Raw genomic sequence first — 10264 nt, 5'->3', positions numbered from 1 at the left:
TCTTCCTCCTCACCAGAGTCATCACCCTCGTTGTCGTCGTCAGCATCCGAATCCCACTCCTCCGGGCTTTCGCCCCCGCTTCCTTCCTCCTCCTCAGTCGGCATCTGCGCCCCATTGGGCACCGAGTACAATTCAGTGGTGGCCTGTCAGACAACAAAGCAAAACAAAGATCAATCGAACAATTCGCGGCAAAGCAGAATGGATAAAACAAAATTACACTCGGAGATAAGCGGTCATACCTTGTCCGGCGTATAGGTACAGTCGAGTGGCGGGATCCTCCTCGCTCCTCGAGGGTTGTCCTTGTTCCCTGTGATGGCGGTCACCCACCTCTCCAGCGTGGCATCGTCGACTGCCTCTGGATGGACCTGAGTGGTGTCTTCGGTACCGCAGTACAGCCACATCGGGTGGCCTTGGTACTGGAGCGGTTGGATGTGCCGCCTAAGGAAGACTTCCAGAAGATCCATGCCCGTCACTCCGTCCCGAACGAGTTGGACCATGCGCTCCACCAACATTTTTACCTCGGCTTTCTCCTCAGGAAGCACCTTCAGAGAAGACGGTTTGTCCACTCGGTCCATGGAGAACGGAGGGAGACCAGTCGACTGCCCCGGCGTCGACTCGTCTTGGCAGTAGAACCAAGTCGACTGCCACCCTCTGACCGACTCAGGAAGGGTCATGGCCGGGAAAGTGCTCTTATTCCTCAACTGAATCCCAAGACCCCCGCACATCTGAATAACCTTGGTCCTCTCATCACCCGGACTCACCTTTTTTACTGTCTGCGACCGACAGGTGAATATGTGCTTGAAGAGACCCCAGTGCGGTCGACAACCCAGGAAGTTCTCACACATGGACACAAAGGCAGCAAGATAGGCAATGGAATTGGGATTGAAATGGTGGAGTTGCGCCCCAAAGAAATTCAGAAACCCACGGAAGAACACACTCGGCGGTAGAGAAAAACCATGATCTACGTGAGTGGCTAAGAGAACGCACTCACCCTCCTCCGGCTGCGGTTGACACTCAGACCCCGGGAGTCTCGCTGACCCGTGGGGGATCAGTCCCTCATTGGCCAGGTCGTCAAGGTCCTTCTCAGTGATGGTCGAGCGGATCCAATCCCCTTGGACCCAACCCTTCGGCAGGCGGGACCTCGACGAAGATCCGCCCCGACTGGACGGTCTCCCCTTCGCTTGCCCCGTCGCCGTCACCTTCTTCGCGCGCTCTAGAGCCGCCGTCTTCTCCTTCACCATTATCGCCGGCGAAGTGCTCGAGAGGTGGATAAGGCGGAGGTAGGAGCAGGCGCCGTGGGCGGAGGCAGAAAGGGAAGAGAGGAGAATGGGGAGGCACTGTTCAAAAACTCTTCCCCGACGCTTTATATAAGGGCGCTTCCGAGTGGCTGACGAGTGGGTCCGAGAAGATCTGTCACATCCCGAAACAGTCGCACACGTACGATACGTGGCGAAAAAGGCGGCGCGGAAATTGAGGCGTCCATGCCTTATCCCGCCGATTGCCGCGGATTGCCCCGCTTCGCGTGCTTCCCAAATTTCAGATCCGCAAAATCCGCTAACAGCAGATCAATCTGTCAGACGATATCCTTCCGCGATCCGTCGCTCGGAAGTTCACCAGAGTTCAAAAGTTCACTCAACAAAAGATAAGAATAGATCAAGGCGACTGAAGTAAAAGTTGACGCCAACGTCGAAAGAAGATCGTCGATCCAAGATACGACATAACCAAAGTACAGTAAATAAGTCGGAGAAAATCATCAACTCCTTCCTCACTCGAACCTCGATCCATTCGGGGGCTAATAATGGGTTATGTACCTAGGGTAGGGTCATGGACCTATCTAGGATACCATACCCAAGGACATCATCAGACGAAGCTACCTTCCAGTCGACCAAGAGAAGCTCCACTCGACCAAGGGAGACTCCACTCGACCGGCTAGAAGACACTCGACCATGAAGACACACTCGACCATCAGAAGTTCAGGATCTATGCTGTATCCAAACGGTCTGTAATTAAGTAGTCTTAATGGTCATGATGACACTTTATGTAGGGCGTTACCAGTAACGCCCGGCCTTAATGTACTTTAACCCTCCTCTACGTGGGCTGGCTGGGGTCCTGGCGTCCTCTATATAAGCCACCCCCCTCCACTGGTAGAAGGGTTCGCACCCCTGTAACTCATATACACAGAGATCAGTCGACCGCCTCCGGGCTCCGAGACGTAGGGCTGTTACTTCCTCCGAGAAGGGCCTGAACTCGCTAAACACCCGTGTGTACAACTACTCCATAGCTAGGACCTTGCCTTTCCATACTTACCCCCCATTCTACTGTCAGACTTAGAACCACGATAGCGCCCACGTGATCCATAGATCGATCTTGATTGTCTTTCCCTATCCTCCAATATATCTCGCAAGTCCAGAGCGTTCCCCTGGGGCCTTGTGCTTTTCGAGCGATGCCGGGGTACGGGTCTAGTGAAGGGCCTGGAGGCCTCTCTGTCGCGACCACGGGGTGGTCGGTCAGCCGTATTATCTCCTGGTGATGCGGGTTCATACGCCTCCTCCTCTAATCAGGGGAGCAGCTTGCGTTTCGGGTAGCTTTTGGAGGGGCGTTCGAGCTCATGCTCTTCGGCCGCGAGGACTTCATTCCATCTGTGGGCTAGCAGATCTTGATCAGCTCTAAGCTGTTGCTGCTTTTTCTTGAGGCTGTTCGCCGTGGCCATAAGCCTGCGTTTAAAACGCTCTTGTTCGACGAGATCCTCAGGCACGACGAATTCGTCGTCGTCGAGGCTTGCCTCGTCTCCGGAGGGAGGCATGTAATCCTCTACCTCTTCTTCTGCCGCTCTCTCATGAGGGCTGGCGTCTCCATCCTCCTGCGCTGGATCTTGCTGGAGTGGGTTGTCTTCGGCACTGTCTGGTGTATTATTATCTCCGGTGCCGGAATCTTCATTCTTGTTGTGACGGGATTTAGAGCGGCGCCGCTGACGCCGACGCTTGGGCTGTTTCTTGGAGGGGTCATCCTCCGCTGCCCCTTCGCCATTCCCATCCTTTGGGATATCCACCATGTATATGTCATATGATGAGGTGGCTTTCCAGTGCCTAGTAGGCGCTGGTTCTTGGTCGTCTTCGGCATCGTCGTCCATACCATCGATGTCTTCGGAGTCGTAGTCTAGCATGTCGGTTAGGTCATCGACAGTGGCTACCAAGTGGGTGGTGGGTGGGCTTTGAATTTCTTCGTCGTCCGCATCCCAATCGCCCTGGCCGCAGTCCGGCCAGGGCTCTCCTGATAACGAGAGATACTTCAGCGAACTCAAGATGTCGCCAAAAGGTGAGTGTTGAAATATGTCCGCCGCAATGAACTCCATGATCGGCGCCCAATCGGATTCGATCGGAGGGGGCGCGGGAGGTTCGGGTTCCGGCGAGGAGTCCGGCACCTCGGAGTCACAAGCTTCGTGAGCGACAAGATCAGTGTTCGGCTCTATCACCGTAGAGGTTGCAGCCCCCGAGGCGATGTCTAGCCATCTGTCCTCGATCTGCGCAGCCGGCTCCGAATTGAAGATCGGAGCGGGCTCGAGTGCGGCCTCCAGGGTACTGTCCGGCAGCAGAGCTAAATCATGCCCGTCGTGATAGTGCAGCACGCTCGGCTATGGCTCGAATCCATCGAGGATCAAGTCCCCACGGATGTCAGCCGTGAAGTTCAAACTTCCAAATCTGACCTGACGGCCAGGGGCGTAGCTTTCGATCTGCTCTAGATGGCCAAGCGAATTGGCCCGCAGTGCAAAGCCGCCGAATACAAAGATCTGTCCGGGGAGGAAGGCCTCACCCTGGACTGCGTCGTTGATGACGATCGAAGAAGCCATCGAGCCTATTGGCGACGACACAGAGGAACTCTCAATGAAAGCACCAATGTCGGTGTCAAAACCGGCGGATCTCGGGTAGGGGGTCCCGAACTGTGCGTCTAGGCGGATGGTAACAGGAGACAAGGGGCACGATGTTTTACCCAGGTTCGGGCCCTCTTGATGGAGGTGAAACCCTACGTCCTGCTTGATTAATATTGATGATGTGTGTTACAAGAGTAGATCTACCACGAGATCAAGGAGGCTAAACCTTAGAAGCTTGCCTATGGTATGATTGTTGTTCGTCCTACGGACTAGAGCCAACCAGTTTATATAGACACCGGAGAGGGCTAGGGTTACACAGAGTCGGTTACAATGGTGGGAAATCTACATATCCGTATCGCCAAGATTGCCTTCCATTCCAAGGAAAGTCCCATCCGGACACGGGATGAAGTCTTTAATCTTGTATCTTCATAGTCTTGGAGTCCGGCCAATGTTGATAGTTCGGCTATCCGGACACCCCCTAATCGAGGACTCCCTCATCGAGAATCAGATATATGTTCTCAATGCATTGAATGCTTCACCTCTTGAGGGAATAGAGAACATTCCAATTGTCCGTGATTTTGAAGATGTCTTTCCAGAAGAACTTCCAGGAATACCCCCTGCTAGAGCTGTCGAATTCGTCATAGACTTGAAACCTGGCACAACTCCTATTGCCAAGCGACCCTACAAGATGCCGCCGCATGAACTCCTTGAGCTCAAGGAGGAAATCGACACTTCACTTCGTCAGGGTTTTATCCGTCCAAGTTCCTCTGCTTGGGGAGCACCTTCTCTCTTTGTCAAGAAGAAGGATGGAACTAATCGTTTGGTCCAAGATTACCGACCTATCAACCAGGCAACAATTCAGAACAAGTATCCGCTTCCCAGAATCAATAATCTGTATGATCAGCTTGCTGGTTCCTCGGTATTCTCAAAACTTGATTTGAGGTTGGGTTACCACCAGATTCGGGTTCGTGAAGAGGATATTCCCAAGACCGCCTTCGTTACTCGCTATGGTTCATACGAGTACACCGTCATGTCCTTTGGTTTGACAAATGCTCCAGCTACATTTTCTCGTCTGATGAACTACATATTCATGGAATACCTCGACAAGTTCATCATGGTTTATCTGGATGATATCCTTGTATATTCCAAGAATAAGGAAGAACATGCCGAACAGCTTCGACTTGTTATGGAAAAGCTTTGAGAACATCAACTATATGCTAAGTATTCCAAGTGTGAATTCTGGCTACCCGAAGTGACCTACCTTGGGCATGTCATCTCCAAGGATGGTATTGCCGTCAACCCAAAGTGAGTTCAGGCTATTCTTGATTGGACTGCTCCGAAGAATGTCAAACAAGTCAAAAGTTTTCTCGGACTCGCCAGCTATTGCCGTCGATTTGTCGAGAACTTCTCCAAGATCGCGAAGCCCCTCACTAGTCTGCTTCACAAAGGCGTCAAGTTCGATTGGACAGAAAAGTGTTAGGAAAGTTTCCAAGCACTCAAAGACAAACTGACTTCTGCCCCAGTGCTTGCTCCTCCCGATACTAAGAAGGATTTCGTCATTTACTGCGACGCTTCACGACAAGGATTAGGCAAGGTCCTAATGCAAGAGCGCAGAGTGATTGCATATGCCTCTCGTCAATTGCGGCCTCACGAAGAGAACTACCCAGTTCATGATCTCGAGCTTGCTGCTGTCATACATGCACTAAAACAGTGGCGACATTACCTTCTTGGTAATCGTTGCGAGATCTTCACCGACCACCAAAGCCTGAAGTACCTGTTTACTCAGCCAGATTTGAACCTTCGTCAGCAGAGATGGATGGAGATCGTAGCAGACTTTGACATGGGCATTTCTTATACACTAGGCAAGGCTAATGTAATGGCTGATGCTTTGAGCCGCAAGTCATATTGCAACCATCTCGAGGTTCGAAAAGTTCAGCCCTCACTTGTTGAAGAATTCAGGAAGCTGAACCTCCATATTGTTCCTCCGGGTGCACTCGCTCCCCCTCCTCCAGGGTACCGCAAAGTGAACCTCCACGTTGTTTCCCAGGGTTCTCTCAATACCCTGGTTGCTAAAGCAGATCTCGTGGATAGCATCAAGGAACTGCAGAATTATGACTCTCAAGTTGAGAAGATTAAGCGCTACCTCTCAGAAGGAAAGCCCTCATTCTTCACTGTTACTGATGATGGCACTTTGTACTTCAAAGGCCGCCTAGTGGTGCCGTGTAAGGAGAAAAACCTGGATTTTACTAAGGAAGTTATGGAAGAAGCTCATGACACTCCATTGTCTATTCATCCCGGTAGTACCAAGATGTACAAGACATTCGTCAGAGATTCTGGTGGTCTAACATGAAGCAAGACATTGCTCGTTATGTTGCTGAATGTGACGTTTGCCGTTGTATCAAAGCAGACCATCAAAGGCCTGCTGGAACTCTGCAACCTATCTCTATTCCAGAATGGAAATGGGACCATGTTGAAATGGACTTCGTCACTGGATTTCCCAAATCGCAGAAAGGTAATGATGCTATACTTGTCGTCATTGACCGGCTTTCCAAAGTTGCACACTTTCTGGCCGTCAAAGAAACGATCACTGCTAGTCAGCTGGCAACCCTTTACATTTCCAGAATTGTTTCACTCCACGGTATTCCATTGGTTATCAGCTCGGACCGTGGCAGCTTATTCACTTCAAGATTCTGGGCAAGTTTCCAAGAAGCTATGGGAACTCATCTGTCTTTCAGCACTGCTTTTCACCCTCAGTCTCAGGGACAAGTTGAACGCGTCAATCAAGTTCTCGAAGACATGCTTCGAGCTTGTGTCATTTCCTTCAGCAAGAAATGGGAGGAATCTCTCCCATATGCTGAGTTCTCTTACAACAATAGCTATCAAGCTAGTCTGAAGATGGTCCCCTTCGAAGTGTTATATGGACGAAAGTGTCGAACCCCTCTGAACTGGTCAGAAACTGGGGAACGTCCACTCTTCGGTCCGGATATTATCCAACACGCTGAAGAATAAGTCCGCGTCATTCACGAGAATCTCAAGACTGCTCAGTCACGTCAAAAGAGTAATTATGACCGTCATTATAAAGACATGGTCTATCAACCTGGTGAAAAGGCTTATCTTCGGGTCACACCAATGAAGGGTGCACACCGCTTTGGGATCAAGGGCAAGCTAGCTCCTCGCTATATTGGTCCATTCACTATTCTCGAAAGGCGTGGAAAAGTGGCATACCAGTTGGAGCTTCCGTCGAACCTTTCTCAGGTTCACAATGTGTTCCACGTGTCACAACTCCGCCACTGCTTCAAGGACCCAATCCGAGTAGTGGATCATGAAGTGCTCGAGTTGCAACAGGACCTCTCCTATAAAGAACATTCGGTCCGCATTCTCAACCAAGCTGAATGCCGCACACGTCAGAAGGCGATCAAGTTCCTCAAGGTCCAGTGGTCGCATCACTCTGAAGACGAAGCCACTTGGGAATGCGAGGATCGTCTTCGTGAAGAATACCCCGCTTTGTTTCCTTCTACCTCCTAAATCTCGGGACGAGATTTCTTGTAGTGAGGGAGAATAGTAACACCCGGATAATTATGCTACAGTAATCCCAAGTTAATGGTGCCCTGCCATCACATTACTGTTGCTAATCCTCATTTGATCCATGTTACAATTCAAATTCAAAACAAAGTCTAAAGTCAAGATCTAAATTTTTGTCAAGCATGAAAACTAAAATGTTCAAGTTGTTGCATTTAATCTTTGAATAATATTGGTGAGGAGCCAACATTTTTATAAAATGGTTAACTGCTTGAAAATAAAGAAAAGAAAAAAAGTTTCTTTATGAAAAAAAGGAAAAGCGAATACCAAAAAAAGGGGGGAAGCCCCTTGTCCCAGTGGGCCTCGGCCCACACGAAAGCAGCCAACCCAGCTCCCCCTCGTTCGCCTTCCACCTCACTACAGGGGAAGCCGATCGAGCGGGCGCGTGCTCCCGCCGGACCCCATTGCCGGCAACGACGCGTGAGGGGATAAGGGCGTCCCTCCGGCACCTCGGTCCTCCCCCCTACCCCACTCGCCCACTTGCCCCCCCCCCCTCTCTCTCTCTCTCACCCACGCGCTCGCTCCGCCCCTCCACTCCTCCAGATCTGCGGCCCGACCGCAGTCGCCGCCACCCTCTGTCATTGACGCGGCCACCGGCGGCCCCACACCCGTTGACCCTGTCGGAGAGCTTCGCCGGGGTCGACGATGTCGACTTGGCCTCAGCTGGAGCTGGGAGGCACCGCAGCCGCCGTTCATCCTCGTTCCCATCTTCGGCCACCGCGACGTCGCCGTTGCTCCACCAACACCTCTGCTGCTCCTAAGCCACCAAGGGTCTTTCTTGACCGCTCGGTGAGCTCCACTCCGTCCTCTCCCCTCTCCTTCCTCGCCACACCGCGCCCCTAGCCGTAGCTACCGTACTGGTCGTAGCGCGCCTCCGCCATCGTACTCATCGCCATGTCCCCACTCTCCGTCTAGCTCGGACGAGCACGGCATCGTGCTCAGCACGCTCCCAGCAGTCCAACGCCACCTTCCACGGTCCTTGCCGTGCCCCGCAGCTACGAGCGCGAGCACGCCCGAAAGCCACCGCCGCCAAGCTCGATGCCGGCGACGTTTCCGGCCTCCTCGGCGTAGTCTAGCAGCACCACTCGACGCGGCTCCCTCCTAGCTTTCAAATGCAAGTCGTGGCACACGAAATGGTGAACCGTAGACGATTTCCGACCTCGTCGGCGTTCAGCCGCCACGCACGAGCTCGCCGGAGCCACTCCGACAGCTCCGCTGAGCTGGCGCCGTGTGGGCCAGCCCCGGGCCACCACCTAGGACACTGCCCCGTGGCCCCAGGGGCCCGGTTGGCCTTGTTGACCCAGTCAACGGCTGACTGGGCATCACCCAGTCACTGCCAGTGGGTCCCCCATGGTCCCTGTTGACTAGTCAACTAGTCTGTTGACCGCTGATGCAGCAATGACGCCATGATGACGTCATATTTCCTTTTCTGTCGATTTAGATATCTAAAGTAATTCCAAAAAATGTTTAGAACTTTGAAAATTCATAGAAAATAAACATAACTCGGATGAAAATGTTTTCTATATGAAAGTTGCTCAGAATTTTGAGAAGAATCCAGATACGCGGTCCGTTCGTCTGCCACACGTCCCTAGCATAGCGAACCTGCAAACTTTCCCCTCCGGTTCTTCTGTCTGACAGACGTCCGGAACTGGGAAAACTTTCCCAGATGTTTCCCCCTTCGCCAGTAATGCCTAGCACTGCGTTAGAACACCTCTAGCCCCGCTTATAATCATGTTGTGCATATGTTTGCGTGTATTTACTGTTTCTTCCCCCTCTTCTCTTTGATAGACCCCAAGACTGTCGTTGATGCTGCTGTGATCAACTACGTCGACGACGCCCCCTTCTTCTTGTCTGAGCAACCAGGCAAGCCCCCCCTTTGATCATCCCGATATCGCCCATTCTATACTCTCATGCTTGCATTAGATTTTGCTACTGTTATTGATTGCTCCTATTCTGATGCATAGCCTGCTTTTGTACTTGCTTTTGTACCTTACCTGCTTATCCTAAACTGCTTAGTATAGGTTGGATAGTGATCCATCAGTGACCTCCACCTTGTCCTTATTGCCCCTGCTTCATCATCGACGACTCGAGCTACATGATCGATGACCAGAGCCCGACACAGCACATCACATCACGCCCCTTTAGTTGTTCGACTCTGCAGAGCCACTATCGAGTGCCGAGGGTGATCCCTCATAACGCACTCCTGATGTTAATTCTGTAGTGTAGCTATTCGGTCGTGGTCATCGAGGGTGATTTCCTCCTTCACCATTCCCGATACGGCTCTGTCGTGCAACCCCTCAAGTGTGAACCTCGAGGGTGGTTCCTCTTACATTCACCTTGATGATTACATCGAGTGGGATCCTCCGAGGGTGATTCCTTGGGTTTTCCCCTTGATGTTTGGACACACGGTTACCTTGACATTACTTGAGACCTTTGGGAAAGTCGGGCGGGCCCGGAGAGCACCCGCAAGATGGTTACGAGGCACGGCCGAGAAGTCTGGCAGCCCTCGAGTGGGCTGGGCTTGCCCTTGTCGTATTTCCTCGAGACGGGGCGATGAGGTCACCTTATCGTGAGTCTCTTCTCGTCTCCCCGAGCTAATAATACACTATGGTTTGGGTATTTGTTCTGAATTGGCCTTTGGCCTTTTCGCACTAACCACCACGCGAGAATAGATATGGGCCTTGACGTCGCAGTATCAGCCAAAGCTTTGTCAGACGTCCAGTTCAGCAGTGCGGCATGGTCGGATCATGCTGGCCATCTGAGGCGGTGCTGGTATTCACCCTGCGCGCAACGACCCGGAGTGCTGCGGGCGATGGG

This window comes from Triticum aestivum, chromosome 6B (genome assembly GCF_018294505.1).
Source record: "Triticum aestivum cultivar Chinese Spring chromosome 6B, IWGSC CS RefSeq v2.1, whole genome shotgun sequence".
In the NCBI taxonomy this organism is placed as follows: Eukaryota; Viridiplantae; Streptophyta; class Magnoliopsida; order Poales; family Poaceae; genus Triticum; species Triticum aestivum.
The sequence above is the reverse complement of the archived record's forward strand: the minus strand, read 5'-3'. Positions refer to the sequence as shown.